We start from the raw sequence: 20390 nt of genomic DNA, 5'->3' as shown, positions 1-20390 counted from the left end.
ACCTCGCGGTCTAAAGTTTCCTCCTATGCTCTCCCATACCTAGTTTATCGCATCCCTTCAAATGCAGAATAATATTTTTCCATACTTCTCATATTCCACAAAATCTGCACTGTTTTACCTTGGATAATTTTCTTCTACCTTCTAAGTGATCGTAATGGCCTTCCCACCCCACCCCCACCCCCTTTAAACTGTGCCTGGCATATGTTGAAAGGCATCTTCTAAGATTTCATTTGCGATAGGCCAAAAATGCATGTCTCACTAAAACTACAAAGGGAGTTAATGGTTTTAAAAGCACAGCGATGAAAAGAGCGGCAGGCGGGAGGCTGCACTAACTACATGTATGGACCATGGACGAATACTAAAAGGTCAAAACTTCTTTTCTGCCCCCAAACAGATGGGATCAGTCGAGGTCGCATTGGCTGCAGCCAATCCCATTCCTTGCAGTTCACTCTAAGCCGGGGCCCCTAATTACAACACAACTGGATCTTGGAGGGCTAACTCAAGAGCTCTGTGTTGTTCCTTGGCTAGCGCTTAACTAAAAAGGCAGGAATCTGATACTATGCCACAGTTTCCAAACAATGTAGCTGAAACCACCTGGGGTGGGTGGGGAGAGAGAGGAAGAGCCACATTTTTACATTCTGAGACAATTTATTCAGAACAATGCCTGTCACTTAGCAATCCCCCTAAAGCTCCTTACATGTACTCTGAAAGGGTATTTGAAGGGAGATTTTGCTCGCAGGTGGTTTAAAGAAGCAGCAAATAAAGTGAGAGGGCCGTTGCCACAAAGCACCACATCTTTGCCCTTCTTCCCCTTTGTGAGCTGCTTGCTTGAGCTTCTCAGTCTGAGTGAAAAGGTTTCCCAGCAAAAACACAAATTTGGGATTTGTTTAAAGAGGGAAGAAAACCAATGCATCTTGATTTAAAGCACATTAAGGCTGCAATCCTGCACACACATACTTAGGAAGAGGGATGGAGGAGAAATTCAACTCAGTATTCATCTAAAGTCAAATCCATCAAATCTGCACTTTCTGAAACAAGATATGAACCAAAACACAGCCATCATTTAAAATTTGCATTCATCTGAACTTTGCGATGCATTTCTTCATCCAAACAATATTTACAAAAATACAGAAATGGAGGACAGCATGCATAAAGATGAAGATATTAGTGAAAATGACATGCAAAAATGCATTATATGAGGGGAAACTGCTTATAACTTTTTATTAAGAAAAAATGTCATGCTAAAATGATGGTGAATTTTCATGAGGATCTTATTTACTTATTTATTTTTGCAAATTTCTGCAACATATGGAGAACTCAATTTAAAACTGGACAAATGAAAAACTGAGGGAACCTGCCATCCCTGCTTGAGAGTAAACCCCACTGAACCTTGTGGGTTCCCCCTCAACCATATTCCAGTGCTAGAAGAGGGTATAACGGGGGGGGGGGTTGTATGATTTGGAGTATGGACTATAGGAAGGTCTGCCTATCATGGGAAGGTAGATTTACATTTAATACCCCTTCCCTGCCTGCTCCTTTTGTTCTTATGCCTAGACTATGGATGCTTAAGGGACTCGGGTAGTGCTGTGGTCTAAACCACAGAGCCTAGGGCTTGCTGATCAGAAGGTCGCCAATTTGAATCCCCGTGACGGGGTGAGCTCCCGTTGTTTGGTCCCAGCTCCTGCCCACCTAGCAGTTCAAAAGTGGATAAATAGGTACCACTCCGGCGGGAAGGTAAACAGCATTTCTGTGCACTGCTCTGGTTCACCAGAAGTGGCTTAGTCATGCTGGCCACATGACCCAGAAGCTGTCTGCGGGCAAATGCCGGCTCCCTCAGCCTATAGAGATGAGCGCCGCAACCCCAGAGTCGTCTGCGATTGGACCTAATGGTCAGGGGTACCTTTCCCTCTTTATCTATGGATGCTTAAAGAATCTGACATTTGCCATTTGTGACATGAACTGACCACATCTTCCCTTCCAGACACAAGCAGATCCAGTGTAGCTCTCCCTTAACTTCTGCAGTTTTGAAAGCTTTTGCCTATTGAGATATCACCAAATTCAGTTCCTGAGGTTTGTGGCAGTCTTTATTGATGTTTGGAGGTCAGGTGCCATCTTAAATCAAGATGGCAGACCATGACTTTGGATTGACTTGAATTGATTTTTGGTGTGATGAGCCCATACTGACAAGTTTCACTATCCATTCAAAAATCACAATATGTTTCGGTTTCTAAAAACACCTGGGTAGTACTGGGCACTCCCCACTAGTAGCGTATAGATCAGCTAACTTCATACATGTTAAGGCTCTAAAAAATAAGCCCTAGAGGGACTGGGCAATAATGGAATATTCGTATTTATGTTCATGTATGTGGATGATGAAAAATGAGATTCCAAAGGCAGTGAGACTTAATTCCCAGCAAACACATATGGGATTGTGCAGCATATGTGATAAAAAAAGAAAAGAATGGAAAGCTCACTTTTCAACATCCAAACACTGAAATGTAAATGTGAACACACTGTTATTATCCCAGTCCTTTCAATGTATTATAAATAATATTCTCTGTCACAGTTTTGGTTTTACTTTACAAAGCGAATGTTATTCGCCAATTTTCTGCGATGCCTTTACTTACTTGTCGTGCCAGAAACACACTGTTTCCCTCTCCATCTACATAAGGAAATCATATTAGAAAAATGCAAGATTAAATCTTTTCAGACTCCAGCAGGTATGCCATTCAGTCTGTATCAAGTAAGGAAATGAAACTTCTTCCCCATCTTCGATTAAACAAAACTCTTATTACCTGAATGATATAATCATACATCGTCATCCAAAAGCCGCTGGCTTGGATCCAAATAATCATGCAATGGATTCTTCATGTCAAAGAGATCTTTGAGTATAACATTTCCAAACATCAGTATGTCAATACTTAAGCTGCTTTGCAAACCACTTTTGAAAGTAGGGCAGATTCAAAAGCAATTGTTGATACATCTGCTATTTAAATGGTGAGGCATGCCCAAATTATGCCTGATTGTGTTGAATTACAGATGGACCCTGAGATCTTTTTTTACGTCTATATTATTTTATCTACTTTCAACATCGTTGCAATTTTTTTTTGCAGGCCCTCTAAATTAGTCTCAAATTTTATTTTATGTAGGTGTTTTTTTGATTGTGACAGATTTCTGAGATCATTTGAGGGGGAGAGGATGACATATTCCCACATTCTAAATAAAAAGGGGGGAGTTATATGATCAAAATGCTAATTAAACAACGTAATTGCTACATATGCTAATGCAGCAGTTGTTTATATGTAGATACTAGCTATGTAAGGTAAAGGGTAAAGGGACCCCTGACCAATAGGTCCAGTCGTGGCCGACTCTGGGGTTGTGACACTCATCTTGCTTTACTGGCCGAGGGAGCCAGCATACAGCTTCTGGGTCATGTGGCCAGCATGACTAAGCTGCTTCTGGCCAACCAGAGCAGCACACAGAAACACCATTTACCTTCCCACCGGAGTGGTACCTATTTATCTACTTGCACTTTGACGTGCCTTCGAACTGCTAGGTTGGCAGGAGCTGGGACCGAGCAACGGGAGCTCAACTCGTTACGGGGATACGAACCGCCAACCTTCTGATCAGCAAGCCCTAGGCTCTGTGGTTTAACCCACAGTGCCACCCACGTCCCTTACTAGCTATGTAGCTGCGGTCTAAACCATTGAGCCTCTTGGGCTTGCCGATCGGAAGGTCAGCGATTTGAATCCCTGTGACAGGGTGAGCTCCTGTTGCTCAGTCCCAGCTCCTGCCAACCTAGCAGTTCGAAAGCACATCAAAGTGCAAGTAGATAAATAGGTACCGCTCCGGCGGGAAGGTAAACAGTGTTTCCATGCACTGCTCTGGTGCGCCAGAAGCGGCTTTGTCATGCTGGCCACATGACCCAGAAAAACTGTCTGCGGACAAACGTCAGCTCCCTCGGCCAGTAAAGTGAGATGAGCGCCTTTACCTTTACCCTTTTACTAGCTAGTTACTATTGTTTATTCATACTTAGGGTCCAGGAGGTATTGTTGAAGGAAAAAGTTCATTAGTGTGAGATCAGGGATATGTGGGATCACACAGTCATCCATCTTGGGTTAATTGTTGGCACCCATCTGTCTTGGGAGACAGGGGTGAAGTCAAACTGCTGGGGAATCATGGCGCCTGCTGTGGCTGCAGAGACTCGTACCTGCTGCCTCTTGCATTATTTTTATTGCATTTGCAGAACCTAAGTTACCTCCCTGGAGTGCAATCCTGGAGTTGTCCAGACAACAAGACTCCCCTCTCAGCCTCATTGATGTGGTCCAAAGGAAAGCAGACCATGATGTTTGGTGTGGAGTTAACGCTCCGCTTTGCGAAGGCAAATCTCGCACCAGACATGCAACATTATGTCAAGGAGCGTTACACCTGCTTTCCCTGAACGTTTGCCTTCTTGGCTAGAATACAGGGTTTTCCCCCTGACCTTTTGTCGTCTCTCATGGAACTTTGGAGTGTCAGGCATAGCCCTACTGGCTTTAGCCCAAACGTAGCAGAGTTTTCCTGCACAGCGAAGAAGCTAGTTGCGGCAGTAATGACAAGTCAGCTAGACTCAGAATAACTATTTACAGGATTTAATAAAAAAGAAAAATAAAACCAGCAGAGTTTCTGCATACAAATCAAAGCAAAATAAACCCTCTCTTTCTCTCTCTCAAAACCATACACAGCACTTCTACTCCTAACAACACCTCAATTCAAACTGAGCTAGCAATCCCTTGATAACAGAGCAGAGTGCTGGTCGTTAACCAATCAGAGTGAGTAGTTTCTAGGTCAAGCAGACCTGGGCTTTCTGCCAAGAGTAAACTGACACCAGCCTGAGTTAATTGTGCGAAGCTAGAATCTGCAAGTTTCCCACGAGAACCAATTAACAGAAACTGAACACCCCCTCACAGATTCTGCTGAACAATTAACACCAAATACACCTATGTAGGAGATCATTTTTCCAGCAAACCTAAACCCTTGCACATTCGCTTGTTCTTTATCTTTGCCAATGGTTTAGTTAACACATCTGCTACATTTTCTTCACTTGATACATAAGTACAGGTGATTATATTGTCTTGTACACAGCAACGTACATTTTGGTATTTTACAGAGATATGTTTGGAACGCGATTTGAAACCCTCTGTTTTACTTAAGGTTATACAAGCTTGATTATCAATGTAAACTTGTACTGGTTCTCCACAATTTACATTTAAATCTGCTAACAAATGCTTGAAATAAATCACCTCGTTGCACAATTCACTCAATGCGGCGTACTCTGATTCCGTTGATGACACACTTACAACGTCTTGCTTGCGTGACCGCCAGCTGATTAAAGCTCCACCGACCATTATGACTAGTCCTGTGACAGATTTTCTATCCGGCAAATTTCCCCAGTCACTATCACAGTAGCAACTCAACATTTCATCCTCTGAAGAATTTAATTGTAACATATAGCCAATTGTCTGTTTGAGATACCTCAGAACTTGTTTTACCCCTTTCCAGGCATTTAGTGTGGGTTTTGAGACCAATCTACTTAATATGCCTACTGCATAGCTAATATCAGGTCTGGACCACTGTGCTAGATACAATAAACTTCCAATTACAGAGTGATATACATCAGGATGTTCAAATTCAGGACCCTCATCTATATGAAGTGTTTTTATGAAACCTGGATCCATAGGCACCACTGCCCCTTTGCAATCCTGCATCCTGTATGTAGTCAGTAGTTGTTTAACTTTGTCCTGCTGACTAATTAGGCAGCTGCCATCTTGGGCCCAGCACACTTCCAACCCTAGATATGTCCTAACCGGGCCTAAGTCTTTCACTTTGAACTTACTGGACAATTGCTTGGCAAATCTTTTAGTTTGTTTATCTGTTTTGCAGGCGTACAAAACATCATCTACATAAATCAGACAAAACTCTTGATCACTGCCTGTACCACGTACATAAACACAATTGTCAGCTGTACTCTGCTTGAAACCAAATGACACTAAGGCCTCATGGAAACATTTGTTCCAGGATCTTGCAGCCTGTTTGAGACCGTATAGAACTTTGTTTAATTTTAACACTCTCCTGCCACCAGAGGTTTAAGTTTGTACACCCACCTGCAGCCTACAATCTTTGCCCCCTCAGGCGCTGCTACTGGTGTAAAAACCTTGTGCTCATTCAGAGAGGACATCTCTTCCTCCATTGCCTGTTTCCAGAGCTCTGCCACCTCTTTTGGTAACTTTAACACCTCCTGAAAACTCTTGGGTTCTGCACTTACACTAAACACATTTGCAGTATCTGGAGAAAAACGCACCGGAGGCACTCCTTTGTTTTGTCTTTTAGATCTTCTGGGAGAAAATTTTTCTTCTGACCCACTTTCCTCCTCAGAACTACGACCTCTCTTTTGTTGCTTAGCAACTGGTCTTTGGCTAACTCCACTTTCTTGAGAGCTCTTATCTGAACTTTCCTCCCCCTCAGACTCTGATTCTCTATGTTTACCTTCAGAGTCATGAAGCTCCTGGGAAGGTTCAAACCAAACCTCAGTATTGGCATGTAGTCTCTCCCAGCCACTATGTTCACAAAAACTGGCATTCCTGGAGATCACAATGCCATTTGTCCCTTCAGCAAAACGGAAACCTTTTCCCAGCTCCTGGTAACCCACAAACACTAACTGTTTGGTCTTAGGATCTCCCTTCTTCCTCATTTGTTTCGGAATTAATACCCAGGCTTTTGATCCAAACACATGCAAATGGTCAATTTTGGGTTTTTTCTGAAACAATTTAAAGTACGGAGTTGTACCTATTGTTTGATGAAAGAGTCTGTTTTGGAGATAACACGCGGTGAGCATGCTCTCCCCCCAATAAGACATGGGCAAATCAGCATCGTCAAGCATGGCAAACATCATATCTTGTAAAGATCTGTTTTTTCGCTCTGCAACGCCATTCTCCTCTGGGGAAAAAACGTTCGTTTTTCTATGCCCAATGCCACGCTTTTGTAACCAATCTTTAAAGGCATTTGACATAAATTCACCACCTCTGTCTGTCTGAATCCTTTTAAGTTTAATGGACAGAAATCTTTCCACAGATGCCACCCAGCCTTTAAACTTAGTGAACACGTCACCCTTATTCTTCATGGGAAAAACCCAGGAGTAACGCGTGGCGTCATCCACAATTGTTAGTGAAAAACGCGATCCACCCCTGCTTACAGCAAATGGACCAATTACGTCCATGTGAACCAGCTGTAGTGGTGACTCACTAACTCTGTCACTTCTGGGGTAAGAGACTCTGTGGGTTTTAACCTTTTTACAAACATTACAATCAAGGTACTTGTTACAACTCTTTAAATTACCCCCATCAGCCAATTCAGACATTTTTAGTACACTTTTCCAGCAAGCATGCCCCATTTTCCTATGCAATAAGTGCACACAGTTGTCATGTATAGCTTTGTTATTCACTGCAGGCTGAGATTTACTGACTACTGCTGCAACTTGAGATCCTGCTTTAAGCCAAAACAAGCCTCCCTCTGATTTAGCAGTGCCTAAAATCTCACCAGCCTTCTTAATAATGCAACTGTCTTCTTCAAAATACACTTTAAACCCAGCTTTTAGCAAACAATCTACAGACATCAGATTGCTCCTTAATGAAGGCACACAAAGTACATTTTGCAGGCATTCACGAAGACAAGGAACAAAAACTGCACCCCCCGAAATCACTTCGGAAGTACTTCCGTCTGCTAGAGCCACCTGGCTGCACTGTGCTGAGTTCTTGGAAACAAACAATTCATCTGAATTTACGATGTGGCGAGATGCTCCTGAATCGACCACCCAGACCGCTTGTTTCTCATCAGCAATCTTGACCTCGCCGGTCACCAGCTGAGCCGACTGTTTTCGTTTGAAGAATTTCTTTTTACGCTGCTGCTGCTGCTGATCTCGTCTCTGCTCCTGCACCGGCAACTGAGACTTGACCAACTCCGGACATTGTCGTTTTAGATGCGCTGAAGACCCACATCGGAAACAACGCCTAACAGCAAACGCTGACTTCTCACCGGCACGCTGCTCTTGCTTCACCTCTGGTACGGCATGAGAACTCCTTCCAAACCGCCCGCCTGTAGAAGCCTCTGCAGCCAACGACCTTTCTTGCCGCTTCTGCCATTCTTCAATCAAACGCCCAGTAACGTAACTGACTGATAAATCACGCTCCTGTATGCCTTCTAGAGACAAAACTAAATTATCCCAGCTTTCCGGGAGAGAACTCAAAATAATAGCCACCTTCTCCTGCTGGTCTAACGCACAGTCTCTTTCCTGTAGCGCAACAAACTTTAACTGTAAACTGTGTAGGTGTTCCTGCATTGTAACCCCAGGCTGTAACATTGCCTTGTACAATGCCTTGCGGATGAACAGCTTGGAAACCACTGTCTCACGCACATGGAGTTCTTTAAGTGCTTGCCACACACCTCTAGCTGTCTTGATTCCCCTCACATACGGCAACTGGGAATCTTCCAGCCCCAAGACAATTGTGGCCCTTGCTCTTTGGTCTTTATCGAGGTCTTCATCATCAGGCTTCGCAGGAAACTTACTCACCACTTGCCAGAGACGATCCCTCTGCAGCACTGCCTGCATGCGTTCCGACCACAGCAAGTAATTGGAGTCATTCAGACGCTCAAAAACCATCTGAACTGGTTGTGAGGTCATCTTGAGAGCGATGTCCCTGGAACCCGGAACCAGCTACTCACGACCACCGAGAGAGAAAACAGGAACCACAGCACCCAGCACTCACACGCTGCAGCTGTTGTCCTTGTGTCCGCTGCGTCACCAGCTCACCACGGTCAGGAACCAGCCAGAGTCCATCTGCTGCACCAGCAGGAACAACAACTTCTGGAACTACTGGAACCAACGCCGTTGATGCTGACACCACCGCAACTCAGGCTGGCAGCACAATGCCCATAACCTCATGGAACTTTGGAGTGTCAGGCATAGCCCTACTGGCTTTAGCCCAAACGTAGCAGAGTTTTCCTGCACAGCGAAGAAGCTAGTTGCGGCAGTAATGACAAGTCAGCTAGACTCAGAATAACTATTTACAGGATTTAATAAAAAAGAAAAATAAAACCAGCAGAGTTTCTGCATACAAATCAAAGCAAAATAAACCCTCTCTTTCTCTCTCTCAAAACCATACACAGCACTTCTACTCCTAACAACACCTCAATTCAAACTGAGCTAGCAATCCCTTGATAACAGAGCAGAGTGCTGGTCGTTAACCAATCAGAGTGAGTAGTTTCTAGGTCAAGCAGACCTGGGCTTTCTGCCAAGAGTAAATTGACACCAGCCTGAGTTAATTGTGCGAAGCTAGAATCTGCAAGTTTCCCACGAGAACCAATTAACAGAAACTGAACAGTCTCACCATTTGTTTGTTAGACATATCACTTGGCTGGAGTATGACCGGGGGCGCAGACGTAATCAAGTATCGGGGGGAAACATTTCAGGGAAACACCTGCTGACACGTGTATTTGCTAATGCTGGAAATGTGCTTAGATGGAAATCGTTAAGTTCAGGGTGGTTTCACTACTGTTTCCAATTGTTGACTTCTGCTAATAAAAGGAGCCTCAGCAGAGCTAGTCGGCAGCTTGCTTGGAGCATGCTGGCCAGTGTGCTTCTGCACAGCTGACCTGCATCCAACCTCCTGTCGTCTCTGCTATTCCTACAGTTTGGCACCAGCTTGGTGGCAGGAGTTGCCGGAAGGATGCATACATCTGAACTTTCTAGGGATTCCACTCTTGATTTGTGTCAGATGTACTCTTTAGCCTTTTCTTCTCCTGAAGATGTTCTGCAGGGCAGTAGGTACATATTTTTCCTTGGGGTTTACTTCTGAGGGTTGCATGAATTACAGATTGCAGATAACTTCGTTGCATACAAATATTCCCGTGCTACAAACAGCAATATTACATTCACCATCATCATTTTTTATTTGAATGCCACCTTTCCACAGTTAAAAATAATGCTCAAGGCGGCTTACAACATGACAAGATTTACATAATTGTAAAAGTCATAAACAATAAATAAACCACATAAAAATATATATAACCAAATGGAAAACAATTTCCACATAAATCGAAATCTAAAACTAAGAATGCAGCATTAATATCACAGTTTAAAATGACATAGGTAAAAAACAACAGCAATTTAAACAAAAAAACAAAAACAAAGCAAAACGGAGCCCTCTCTGCCAGGCAGCAGCAGCAGCGGCAGAGGCCATCAGGCCCTGCCCTAGGCTAGGTGGTGAGTGGCAGGACTGGGAGTGATTGTGAATTATATTTCCCAGTGTGACACTGGGATTGCAGTTGAATATTCAAAAAGGATCCAAAGGGAAGCTGGGTAGCCATCCCTGTGTCTGACAGCTGGTGGTTTGCCAAAACCAGATCAGGTCCACTATTGTAACTGGGAAGCCTGGAACCTATGATCCTCGCAGATGCAGTCAGAAGCCTATCCAGTTAAACACTGGAAACAGTGGAAATGGCCAAATGGAGCAATCAGTTCCTTGTCCCCTTGTCCATAAATGCAAGACATGGCATTCTTTGTATGGTACCAAGAAAAGGCCAAGTGGGAATTGACTATATAAACTTCCTTCACTATATTTTTTAACAAAGGGTTTTCTCCTCCATCCTGTTTACAAATAATGGTTAGTCACTGTACATTCTTCAAACCCAATGACAACAGAAGGTAAATAATTGAGCCCCTCCAAAGCGAGGCTTTCCTTTTGCCGCAGATCCTGTAAACACACTGCTCCACTCTGCCTTAATAAAAGATCTTTTCATTGCTGGCTTTAGATGGCTTTTTGTTATTGAAGAAGAAACAAATATGCCAAAGGAGAGCTGGATCCAGATGTTGAAGGTAGAAGAGAGTCCAATGCAAGCTGTTGTGGGCACAGTGGATTATTCTTGTCACAGTGTCTGGGGCCCCTTTCGGATTTTTACAGATAACTACCATATTTTTCGCTCTATAAGACTCACTTTCCCCCTCCTAAAAAGTAAGGGGAAATGTTTGTGCGTCTTATGGAGCGAATGTAGGCTTCGCGGGATATCCCAGAAGCCAGAACAGCGAGAGGGAACTCTGTGCAGTGCTCCCTCTCGCTGTTCTAGCTTCTGGCTTAGCCGCACGAAGCCTCCGCAGGGCAGCAGGGAGCCTTCATCCCGCTGCCCTGTGGAGGCTTCGCACAGCTATCCCTGGCTTTTGCAGGAGGTGGGGGAAGGGACAGAGTGCACGGCTCTGTCCCTTCCCCCACCTCCCAGAAAAGCCCGCAAGAGCCGCGCTCCCTTTAAAGAGCGCACGGCTCTTGCGGGAGGTCGGGGAAAAGCCAGGAGGCTTGCTTTCACTGAAGCCAGGAGAGCAAGCGGGATCGGTGTGCACTGATCCCGCTTGCTCTCCTGGCTTCAGGGATAACCCCGCAAAGCCTCCTGAGCGAAGAGGGAGGAGCGCTCTCTCTTCGCTCAGGAGGCTTCTTATTTCTTGTTTTCCTCCCCTAAAAACTAGGTGCGTCTTATGGTCGGGTGCGTCTTATAGAGCGAAAAATACGGTAACTGAGGCCAAGAGATAGTAAAACGATTGAGGAGCCCACAGGCATTCAGAGTTGGTATAGAGGAACACTGTGAGTGTACAGTTGTGTTATCTCCTGATAACCACAGTTTCAAAGTCTTAACTTGTGTTTCTCCACTTTTAAACTGCAATCAAATGTGAATTTCTTTCCAGCACTTCAATAACATCACAAACAATCAATTTTGTATGGGAAAAAGCATGCTAATCTTTCAGGAGGAGAGAATCCTTCCAAGATTGGGTAGCCATCAGTGTATCTGAGTGCATGCTTAAGTAAAGGTAAAGGGACCCCTGACCATTATGTCCAGTCGTGACCGACTCTGGGGTTGTGGTGCTCATCTCTCTTTACTGGCCGAGGGAGCCGGCGTACAGCTTCCGGGTCATGTGGCCAGCATGACTAAGCTGCTTCTGGCGAACCAGAGCAGCACACAGAAACACCATTTACCTTCCCGCCGGAGTGGTACCTATTTATCTACTTGCACTTTGACGTGCTTTCGAACTGCTAGGTTGGCAGGAGCAGGGACCGAGCAACAGGAGCTCACCCCGTCACAGGGATTCGAACCACTGACCTTCTGATTGGCAAGTCCTAGGCTCTGTGGTTTAACCCACAGTGCCACCCGCGTTCCTCCATTTTCTCTCTTAAACCAAATAAAAAAGCTAAGAAGAAAACTAGCATGGTGAGGCTTACACCAGACTGTTTTGTCAACCGAGAAGCCAGTTAGGAACCTTAGTTGCAGTGCATAAATAATATACCATTATATTTGCTTTTCATGTGGCAACTTCACATCTTGAAATAGTTCCTCTGGAAGCTCTTTAACCTCCAGTAGCCAAAGCGGGATTGCATGTAAATTCAGATCATTTCCCTGTCTTGAAGATTAATGTATTGCCAGATATTCATATTTTCTCTTTTCTAATTAAAAACTGGAAGATAAACTTTCTTTAAGTGGGATGCTGCATCATAATTAAACTACTCTGGATAAATTAAATAAAGATAGATGTGAAGGATGGTGGCTTTTGCGGAGGGGGGTGGTTTAAATAAGAAGAAAGAAATGTGGCAATAGAATAAAAGGCAGTTATGAGCCAGTACAAAAGAAACACATTTTTTATGTGAGGGAAAACCTATATTCCAGTTTGACAGAGAAATAAATCATGTATTCCTGAGTGAGTGTTTGGATACAGAATATTATGTGCAATAACTCAGTTGTGTGTGTACTGCATATCTGTTGATAAGCAAGCATGAGCCAACTGCATCTTAAAATTAAATGACTCTGATGTGGAGCTGAAAAGATATTTATTTATTTATATTGTAATAAAATGAATTGGTCCTTCCAAATACCCTCTGCAAATGCTGAGGTTGAATACTTGTCCATATTCAAACTTGAGATGGATAATTCGTATTTCATTTTGGATAGTAAAAAAACCCAAACAAACAACCTTCCAAAGCTGCAAACTGGGGGCAGGGAGCCAGGGTGGGGGTGGGGAGCAGCTGCAGGCAGGTGGCAAATTGGGTGGAGCTTCAAAAAGGGTAAGGAAGGGAGTCTGTGAATGTTTTCACTCCTCTGTTGTTGTTGCCATCCGACTGTCTCAAGAGACAATTGAGTGCACTTCTGGGAGTGAATTCAAACCACGGGAGAATCACAGCGCCTGCTGTGGCTGCAGAGACCAGTAATTTGTAACTTCTGCCTCCTGTATTGTTTTGCTGCATTAGCAACACCAAAGTGACCTCTCCTGGGCAGTGTGTACGGAGGTCTTGGGTTGCCCAGATGGCAGCCTAGTTGATGTGGTCCAAATAAAAGTGAAGCAATGCATTTGGCACCAGCTTGGCTTTACACACTGAAAATTATAATGAGTCAAAATTTGGGGAAGCCATAACTGTTTTTCGTTTACAAGCACAACTTTTCCTAGTGTTATCCAAGACCAGTTCACAGAGCAAAGCTATTGACAGAGGCTTCTCTATCTAACTAAAACTGTCTTGAGCCCAAAGAATAAAACATTAAACATTACAACATAATTGTAGTACTTGGTTCCCTGTGTTTCATGGAAACATCTATAAAAGTTTTTTTAGTGCTCTACGATTTCTCATCTATGCTGTCTGTTGACCTATAAAGCATTAAGTAACAGAAGAATTGTCAGGATTTAGTGAAGATGCTAAAAATAAGACTGGCTTGCGATTTATTCATGTCAGGGATGACTGACTTAAAATAGCTCAGGAAAAAAATATCTAAAGAATGCTGGAATTAGTTAAACTGCTTCCTTTGAGTGCATTGTCTTGCATCTCCCTTTTAGGCAATGCACAGTAGCAAGACATCTCTCCTGGACTTGATGAATGCAGAGTTCATTTGACAGTGACCGAGGGCGCCGTTTTTCTTTTCCCTTTTGTAGCGTGTCTGAGCTGAGAACAGCAGGTCACTCGTCACCCTCTGTGGCCATTTGCACCAGGAAGCAAGGGCCATGATTTGGGAAGTAAATCTTTACCAACCATCACACACTTCCCCTTCTCCTGTTTGTGTAAGCTCTGGAACATGGAGAACCACTATATCATGTTAACATGGCCACACAGCTGGAACGGCAAGACTGTTGGCTGTAAGCTGGGAATTACTCATACCACTTCAAAAGTGTGGGGACTGCAGACAGGGTTTTGTTTTCCAGCTAAGCACAGTGAAATAGCTTGATCTCAAGAATGAAACAGCTCACACAGGCATAACAGTGAACACCTGCTGCTACCAACAATGCTGTATTGTGAGGAGCTATTGAAACCTAAGAGAACTGCTGTTCACAAAAGTATGTTTACTTTTAAGCTACCCAGGCTTCCCTATGTTTATCTACACACACACTTGTACCCCATTCATTTTTCAATGAGTCCAGCATTGCAGACACAGGTCCATTCCAATAGGAAGGGATATAGCTTAGCAGCAGAGTACAATATTTCAGCTCCCAGCTTCTACAGGTCAAGCTAGGAAAGACTCTCTCTCAAACCCTGGAGAGCTGTTGCCAGTCAGCACTGACAATATTGAACTCAACTGACCAAGGATGTGAATCATAGAACTGTAGAGCTGGAAGGGACCCTGAGGGTCATCTAGTCCAACCTCCTGCAATGCAGGAAATCTAAAGCATCCATGACAGATGGCCATCAAGGTAAAGGTGAAGGGACCCCTGACCATTAGGTCCAGTTGTGACCGACTCTGGGGTTGTGGCGCTCATCTCGCTTTATTGGCCGAGGGAGTCGGCGTACAGCTTCCGGGTCATGTGGCCAGCATGACTAAGCCACTTCTGGCGAACCAGAGCAGCGCACGGAAACGCCGTTTACCTTCCCGCCAGAGCGGTACCTATTTATCTACTTGCACTTTGATGTGCTTTCGAACTGCTAGGTTGGCAGGAGCTGGGACCGAGCAACGGGAGCTCACCCCGTCGCGGGGATTTGAACCGCCGACCTTCTGATCGGCAAGTCCTAGGCTTCTGTGGTTTAACCCACAGCGCCACCCACGTCCCAGTGGCTATCAAACATCTGCTTAAAAGCCTCAAAGGAAGGATAGTCCACAATCCGCCATGGGAGACTGTTCCAATGTCAAACAGCTCTTACTGACAGAAAGTTATTCCTGATGTTTAGTCAGAATCACCTTTCTTCTAATTTGAAGCCATTGGTTCAGATCCTAGGCTCTGGAGCAGGAGAAAACAAGCTTGCTCCATCTTCCATGTGACAGAGCTTGAGATGTTTGAAGATGGCTATCATATCTCCTTTAAGTCTCCTCTTTTCCAGGATGATGAGGAACCATTAATGAGTATTCCTTGTTCAACCCAGCTTCCTCACAAGAATATCATGGGGGACTTTGTCTCAGTCTCCTCTTTTCTTTTTTCCTCTTCATCCTCTTTTTCCCTCTTCCTCCTCTTTTCCAGGCTAAACATATCCAGTTTCTTCAAGCCCTCCTCATAAAGCTTTGTTTCCAGATCCTTGATCATTGGTTGCTCTCGTCTGCACACGTTCCACCTTGTCAACATCCTTCTTAAATTGTGGTGCCCAGAATTGGACCCAGGACTCCAGGTGTGGTCTAACCAAGGCAGAATAGAGCAGGACTATTACTTCCCTTGATCTGGACACTACACTTATGTTGATTAGCCGTTTTTACTGCTGCATCACACTACGGACTCTTGTTAAGCTTGTGGTCCACCAAGACCCCTAGATCCTTTTCACATGTGCTGCTAGTAAGTCAGGAGTCCCTCTTCCTATATTTGTGCATCTGGTTCTTCCTGCCTAAGTGCAGAACCTTACATCTTTCCCTATTGAAATTCATTTTGTTGGTTTGGACCCAGCTTTCCAATCTGTTAAGCTCATTTTGAATTCTGATTCTGACTTCTGCAGCATTAGCTACCCCTCCCAGTTTGGTGGCATCTGCAAATTTGATGAGTATCTCCCCCAATCCTTCATCAAAGTCATTTATAAAGACATTGAACAACAATGGGCCCAGGACAGAACCCTGCAGCACCCCACTTATCACTTTTTTTCTGTGATGAATATCAATCTGGGATCACACATTTGTTTAAGGCTTTTCCATGTACTGATGTAATGATCCATCAGTGAGAAAGCTGTACATCAAACAACAGCCTCACACAGTATTCTGTGTATCTTCAGCTGCTACAGAACGTCTCTGTCCAATAAGTTCATCTGCAACAGGCAGCTGCTGCTTCCCTCTGGCTTCTTTCCAACATGTCCCAATATGTTTAGATCCAGAAACCACAGAGAAGGCTTGAAGACAGGCCTTTTTACCACATGATGGTCACCCAGCTAGGAAGTAGGGTAGCATTTGAACAGTTAAGGAATCATGTACGTAGCTTGGCCCCGACAGTTTCTCAATCCAAACGTTACCAAAGCATCACAAAAAGAAGGCAGGGGAAAGATGGTCCAATGGCACTGCACTCTTCCTTTTGATCAACTACAATAGCTTGGTCTCTGTCCTGTTCATAGTTATCCATGATGCCCATGCTAATTCTTCCCAACATTGGACTCCTCAAGCTGAACATGGTCCACTTGCAGTGAACTGTGCCCTACCAGATGCTTGATGAACTTTATAGAGCAGGCAGCAGAATTGCAGCTGGTCAACCAGACCCTTCTATCACTTTTATTATTTCTGAAGTTTCAGAGTGGTGTCAAAACAGCAACAGTATATGTGCAATTGGCAAAATGAAGGACCACATTGTTCTTTAAAGCAGCAGGTCTTTTGTAACAGGAACATGGAAAATGTAATATAAAAGTAAACAAATCATAACACGAAGGCCCAAAATAGATATGTGAATAAAAATTTGAGTGGAGGCTCACATGGTCTCCTGTTTCTTTATTCCTTTCAGATGTGTTTTGCCTTAAAAAAAAAAAAAAAATTCTCACCGTGATGTTATTTTTTCAGTAGTGCAACCCAGTTATCTGACACGGGCATCATTTTGGTTCTCATTAGTCTAAGCAAAAACAGAGAGTGAATCTGCTTCATCGTTGTTTTCCCAGAGAAAGTCCTTTGTTATTTAATTGGCTGACTAGCTAATATTTAAAAACCATTTCCTTATGCATAAATGTTTTTACACACAGACATGATAAACAGAAACAAATTTATAAATGCAACGTGAAACCTTTGCTCCAACTAGCATTTTTTGATGTGCAAAGATAGTACTTTGGAGATACATGCAGACTGGAACCAAAACTGCTTTCAATTTTTCAAATTGTATTTGCATTTTGGGGGGAGGGGACCCACTTACCCCTTGTTTTGTTTTTTCTTTGGTGTCCTTTCTCATAACTTAAAGTGTCCAAAATAATACAATGAATTCGGTCCTCTTAAAAGCCTGGATGCCCTAAGTCACCACACTTAAAGCACTATCAATTCTGGCCAACCCATTAACAATTATTTGCACACCTGAAGGTTGGAAAGCATCCACTAAGAGGGATATGCAGGAACATTATCTCTCAGTATTCATTCCCCACCCAAATTAATTCCTAGTCACCCATCTGAGCCTTACTTTTCTTTGTCATGCAGGGGAGAAACCCTCTGGATATGTTTTGAATGAATGAATTTATTAATATGGTCACAGACCACTTTCAACACACACAATATCACAGATCATAAAAATCAGAAATACAAGGGGCAATATGACAATAACAAGGATTTAAATATAAAAATTAAAATTAATTGTTAGCGTGCCCCCTGTAATTAACATTTAGGGGATTGGACATTATGGGATACCACTTGCTTCCTGCGATTGATTGCAGACGCACAGAATTTAGCTACATTTAATGTAGTCTTGGGCTTCTTGCCCTCTAGCAGTAGTTTTAGACTATGGTGTTCCGATTCTTTAAAAGACCGTCTGTATTTGGGTATCTGAAGACCTGACAGATAGTTAGCCGGAGAGAAACCTCTCCCATGGTCCCTTATTGCTGGATGTTTGATCATTTCGCTCATGTGGCATTGTAATTCTACGTCCCAGATACGCTGGCGGATTGTAGTTAATTGTTAGTTGTTCAATGCTGCAGTATTTGGAAAAAGATCTCAGAAGTTTTCTTAGTCCAACACAAGAAAAAGAAATTAAAACTGTGTCGTCCACATATAAAAGGGCCAGGAGGGGCGTACCAGCCAATTTGGGGGGATGGGCATTTTCTTTCTCCATATTTCCTACTAGCGAGTTGATATAAAAGTTAAATAAAGTAGGCGCAAGGACACACCCTTGCCTAACCCCCTGATGGATTTGGATTTCCTCTGGATATGTTTTGAGCTATAACATTTTGGTCCCAACCCTGAAGATTCCCTGCTTGGGTACAGGCTGGACTGCTCCAGACTCACGGAGTTAAGTCTTGGGTATTCTCTCAATGGTCCCATTTTGTGAGTTATGGGGGATGACTGCTTCCTGGGACACTCATGCTACTTTTTTCAGTTAGCTTGGCTTCCTTCCTTCCATGCTTCCTGACCTTCCTTTCCCTTTTGGAGGGTTTAAATTTGGTTTAGCCAGGATCCTTTGGGAATGCAGCGCCTCATGACAGCCAATTCCAGGAACAGCCAATTCCATCTAGACTCAACCCTGCCTCCTTTTACCAGACCTAGGAGAGGCATTATTAGTGCTTCTCTTTTTTTCCAACACAGCTTCCCCCCTTCCTGTTTCTAAGTTTATCTATGCTGTTGCTCGAAGTCTGTACTTATTTCTCTCCTTATATAAAAAAGGTATAAATAGACTTTGCCTGTTTGCTAGTTATTCTATCTTTGCATCTTTCTAACTCACCTTGCTCCAGCTGCAACCAATCTGCTGGTCCATCTTTAATTTTCATTCTGAAACTACCTGCATATGAATCATATTTCTATTTTTGCAACACAATTGTACATTCTCTTATGCTAAGCTCTGGTCTGCTGTCTGAGGACTCTTCTCTCCAGCATTTGGAGGTGCACCATGACTCCAAACCAAATAACTTAGCACATGTGTCAATTATGTATTATACACATGTGTAAATATAATTGCGTATAAATATAGAGAACTATACACACTTATAAATATCTGTTCTTGTTCAATGAGCAACCAAGGACACATAGCAACAACAGGGGATACAGTAGATATCCCCCACACTCTAAAACCAAACTAAACTCTGTGGGTGTATGAATGTCTCCTATTTTAAAATGGGGTGGGGAAAAATTCCTTTGTTATCAGAAGCTTGGAGTTCAGCATCCCAACACAGTTGCAGAGGGGAAAAAACTTAAGAACCTTTGTCATCAAACAAGAACTAATCACTCATCTTGCTCCAGCAAGATGGAGCCATCACCACCAACATAGCAACCCATCAACAAGCCTTTCAGAAATTCATTGTGGTGTCATCACAGGTTGACTCTGTGCTACCTTTCAGTGGTGGGCTGAAATGAACACACGGAACTGTGAAGAGCCCTTTTGTATTTGCCCGCTGAGTAGAACGAATGAGCTGCAAAGGCCACAAAGCGGTCAGGCTTCTGTTCAACAACCAACCCAAGAGTATATTCATTCTTCCCACTGACCAATACAAATGGGCAAAGAGAAAGTAAGGTTCTCTGCCTATCTGATTCCAAGAGCACTCAGCCCAAACCAACAGCAATGTAAAGTGGTCTGCCTGAAGGTATAACAGATTTTGGATAACACTGGAAGCAAATACACCACACTACACCAGTGTTGTGTAGTGGTTAAGAGCGGTGGACTCGTAATCTGGGGAACCGGGTTCGCGTCTCCGCTCCTCCACATGCAGCTGCTGGGTGACCTTGGGCTAGTCATACTTCTCTGAAGTCTCTCAGCCCCACTCACCTTACAGAGTGTTTGTTGTGGGGGAGGAAGGGAAAGGAGAATGTTAGCCGCTTTGAGACTCCTTAAAGGGAGTGAAAGGATATCAAATCCAAACTCTTCTTCTTCTTCTTCTTCTTCTTCTTCTTCTTCTTCTTCTTCTTCTTCTTCTTCTTCTTCTTCTAATGATCTAGCTTATTGTCTCGTGGTTTGCTAAGCAGTGGGGAGGGTGGCTGTCTCCATGCCCTGTTTGTGATCTTCTCAGAGACAAATGTCTGGCCAATGCTGGAAGTAGAATGATAGATGAGGAGTGTTTTATTTGAACCATCAGGGATCTTTTTATATCTTTTTATATGGAGCTACTTATTTGCAAAGAACAGGGAAAAGAAAATTGCCTATGGTTTTCTTGGGTAGTTAGTCATTGCCATTCCTCCAGACACCAGAGAGTGGAGTAACACAATCAAAGCAAAGCACTCAAACACATCCACACACCCCAAATCCCATACAATCAGCAGACACT

This window comes from Podarcis muralis, chromosome 6, assembly GCF_964188315.1.
Source record: "Podarcis muralis chromosome 6, rPodMur119.hap1.1, whole genome shotgun sequence".
NCBI classification, from domain to species: domain Eukaryota; kingdom Metazoa; phylum Chordata; class Lepidosauria; order Squamata; family Lacertidae; genus Podarcis; species Podarcis muralis.
The sequence above is the reverse complement of the archived record's forward strand: the minus strand, read 5'-3'. Positions refer to the sequence as shown.